The 4,583-nt window shown below is 39.5% G+C and overlaps 1 protein-coding gene across 5 annotated transcripts in view; it reads left to right on the forward strand.

Annotated features, from left to right (window-relative positions):
* ACOT7 (acyl-CoA thioesterase 7) overlaps positions 1 to 875 on the forward strand; it is a 65,101-nt gene extending 64,226 nt beyond the window's left edge. For all 5 annotated transcript variants that reach the window (XM_067472856.1, XM_067472851.1, XM_067472852.1 and 2 more), the window contains one exon: positions 1 to 875. This exon is cut by the window's left edge and continues 536 nt beyond it. The gene's annotated coding sequence lies outside the window, so the exon portion shown is untranslated.
* Positions 876 to 4,583: the final 3,708 nt, after the last annotated feature.

The following is a 4,583-nucleotide window of genomic DNA, read 5'->3' on the forward strand; positions in this document are numbered from 1 at the left end:
CCAACAAAAGTGCTAGCAGGCGGTCCTTTTCTACAGCGATAGCCATCAAGACACTTCTTTTGAACCTCCTGATGCTGTTGGGACTCCAATTCCCATTATCCTTCACGAATGTGGGATGATGGGTGTTGTAGTCCCAACAAAAGTACTGAAAGACGGTCCTTTTTACAGCGATAGCCATCAAGACACTCCTCTTGAACCTCCTGATGCTGTTGGGACGCCAACTCCCATTATCTTTCACAAATGCAGGATGATGGGAGTTGTAGTCACAAAAAAGTACTGAAAGACGGTCCTTTTTACAGCGATAGCCATCAAGGCGCTCCTCTTGAACTTTCTAAGGCTCCTGGGACTCCAACTCCCATTATCCCTTGCATATGCAGGATGATGGGAGTTGTAGTCCCAACAAAAGTACTGAAAGACGGTCCTTTTCTACAGTGATGGTCATCAAGGCGCTTCTCTTGAACTTCCTAACGTTCCGGGGACTCCAACTCCCATTATCCCTCACAAATGCAGGATTATGGGAGTTGTAATCCCAACAAAAGTGCTGGACATCAATTGCACATCAATAGCCATCCTTTCAAACTGTAACTCTCCCTCCAGATGTTGCCAGACTACAACACCCATCATCCAGGTGCGTGACAGGTGTGCAAATGCACCTGGATGAACCCCACCAGTAGAAGATGCATTCCCTCCCGTATTACGAACTGCAAATCCCATCATCCTCGCCGTTCCATTCCAGAAAGAGCGACCGACATGGCTCTCTGCATTCGAACCAAGCAGCCTCTGTGGAAATATTATATATATATATATGTATATGTATGCTTAATTTATTTAATGGGACCTTGAAAATAAAGGTGGTCTTGCCTTTCGAGCCCAAACGTTGTCGCGTCATCTATTTTGAAGGAATGATGTGCAATATTCATAAAAGGCCCCACATGAAAGGACCAGGCCCCGGGGGGGGGGGGGGTGTTATTGATTTGGTGGAATGGGGTCAGACTCAATTGCCTTTGGGGAACCCTCCCGACTCCTGTTGGAATATAGGCTGCTTTCAAAGGATGGATGGATGGATGGTAGAAATGTTGGATGGATGGTTGGATGGAGAGATGCTAGTGATGATGGATGGATGGATAGATGGTAGAGATGATGGATGAATAGATTGATGGTAGAGAGGATGGATGGATGGTAGAGAGGATGGATGGATAGTTGGTAGAGATGAAGGATAGATGGATGGATGGATGGATAGACAGATAGACAGACAGACAGACAGACAGATAGATAGATAGATAGATCGATAGATAGATGGTAGAGATGATGGATGGAAAGATGGTAGAGATGGATGGATGGATGGATGGTAGAGATGATGGATGGATGGATGGATAGATGGTAAAGTTGATGGATACATAGATGGATGGAAAGATGTTAGAGAGGATGGATGGATGGATAGATGGTAAAGTTGATGGATACATAGATGGATGGATGGAAAGATGGTAGAGATAATGGATGGATAGATTAATTGTAGAGAGGATGGATGGATGGATAGATGGTAAAGTTGATGGATACATGGATGGATGGATGGACAGATTGATGGTAGAGATGATGGATGGACAGATTGATGGTAGAGAGGATGGATGGATGGATGGTAGAGATGATGGATGGATGGAGAGGATGGATGGATGGATAGATAGATGGTAGAGATAATCGATGGAAAGATGGTAGAGATGGATAGACGGTAGAGATGATGGATAGATAGAGATGATGGATGGATGGATAGATGGATAGATACTTGGTAGAGATGATGGATGGATAGATAGATGGTAGAGATGATGGACTGATAGATTAATGGTAGAGAGGATGGATAGATGGTAAAGATGAAGAATAGATAGATGGAAAGATGGTAGAGATGATGGATGGATAGATTGATGGTAGAGAGGATGGATGGATGGATAGATCGTAGAGATGATGTATACATGGATGGATAGATAAATGGTAGAGATGATGGATGGATGGATGTATAGATGGTAAAGATGGATGGATGGATGGAAAGATGATAGAGATGGTGGATGGGTGGATAGATAGATGGTAGAGATGATGGATGGATGGAAAGATGGTAGAGAGGATGGATGGATGGTAGAGATGATGGATGAATAGATGGTAGAGATGATGGAAAGATGGCAGAGATGGTAGAGAGGATGGATGGATAGATTGATGGTAGAGAGGATGGATGGATGGATAGATGGTAGAGATGATGGATGGGTGGATAGATGGTAGAGATGATGGATAGATAGAGATGATGGATAGATGGATAGATACTTGGTAGAGATGATGGATGGATAGATGGATGAATAGATAGATAGATAGATAGTAGAGATGATGGATGGATGGGTAGATGGTAAGAGATGGTGGATGGATGGATAGTTGGTAGAAATGATGGATGGATGTTCACCTTTTGACTGTTGGATTATGGGTTGACTTCAAAGGTGGGCTTCCCTTCTATAAGGTCTTTATGAAGAGAGCTTGGATGGGCCTCTCTTACGCCTGTTTCCCTGTATAACGAAATGGGTTCAGGCTAGATGACCTTTGGGGCCCCCTTTTGACTCTATGGGTATAGACTTCTTTAGAAGCCTTCTTTAAGGCCTTTAAATAGAGCTTGGATGGGCCTCTCTTACGCCTAGTATCCCTACATAATTGAAGGGGGCCAGACTAGATGACCTTTAGTGGTCCCCTTCTGACTCCGGAACATGTCCTTCCTTCCAAAGAGGTGGGCTCTCCTGCCTTTAAAACATGGTTAGGGGGCCTCATTTGGGAGTGTTTTAGTGATATACCTTTCCATAATTGAGTGGGGCCAGGCTAGATGACCCTTGGGGGGCCCCCTTCCGACTCAGAGCCCGCCTGACTCGATGCTTCCTGGCATCTGGGCTGAGCTCAGCAGCGGCTTTTCACTTCCAATTAAGGCTTCAGAGGCATCGGAGCGAAGAAGGAGAAGGAGAAGAAGGAGAAGAACTTGTCTTGTGTGCTGCCCGCCTTTTCCAAAGCTTTTCAGGGACAAAAGGTGTTGGGATATCTATCTGCATATCTATCCATCCATCCATCCATCCATCCATCCATCCTCTCTTCTAATCTATCTATCTATCTATCTATCTATCTATCTATCTATCTATCTACATCTATATATCCACTTACATACCTAGCATTACACACACACACACACACACACACATATATATATACATATATACATACATATACATATATAATTATAGATACATTTACACAATATATACACACATATATACTTATGTATACATATATAGATACACATACACACATATACATATATACATTTATATACATACATATATATACATATATATACACATATATGCATACTAATAAATACATATAAACATACATATATACGCACATATGTACATACATATACACATACAGACATACACACACACATATATATACATACACAGACACATATAGACATAGATACATATACATATATACACTTATATACATACTTATACATATATGTTTGTACATATATTTGTGTGTACATATATACACACATTGATATATGCATACACAGACACACACACATATATGCATATATACACACACATATACATATATACACATAAACATACTTATGCAGACACACACACACATATACCTATATAGATACACATATACATGTATACACACATTTATATATACATACACAGACACACATATACACATATATACATACTTATACAGACATACATATACATACACAGACACACATATAGACATATAGATACATATACATATATACACATATATACATACTTATACAAACATATATACATATATGTACATATATGTGTGTGTACATATACATACATATATATACACACATTTATATATGCATACACACACATATATACATAAACATGCACACATATACATATATACACATATAAACATACTTATGCAGACACACACATATACATACACACACACACACATAGATACACATATACATAAATATATACAACACATATATACATACACAGACACACATATATACATATACATACTTATACAGACATATATATATACATACACACATATACATACATATATACACACATTTATATATACAGACACATACATATATACATATATAGATACATATACACATATACATATACATATATACACATATACATACATATATATACAAACATTTATATATACATACATGCACATATATAGAGAGACCCCCAAATGATAGATAGATAGATAGATAGATAGATAGATAGATAGATAGATAGATAGATAGACAGGCACCTATATATGTATGTATATGTATCTATTCCTATCTATTTCTATCAGTCTTCCCATTTATCTTTTTCTATCTTTCTTTCCATCCATTTATCTTTCTATCTATGTATCCATTCAACTGTCTACCTATCTTTCCTCCCTCCCTTTCCACCCCTTTGCACTCTGCCCATGCTCAGAGGCAGCCTGGAAAAGTCTTGCCCATGATGGGCAGCAGCTGCCCCCACCCCCTCTCCCTCCCTTCCTCCCTCCTT

The sequence above is a fragment of the Anolis sagrei genome, chromosome 13, assembly GCF_037176765.1.
Source record: "Anolis sagrei isolate rAnoSag1 chromosome 13, rAnoSag1.mat, whole genome shotgun sequence".
In the NCBI taxonomy this organism is placed as follows: domain Eukaryota; kingdom Metazoa; phylum Chordata; class Lepidosauria; order Squamata; family Dactyloidae; genus Anolis; species Anolis sagrei.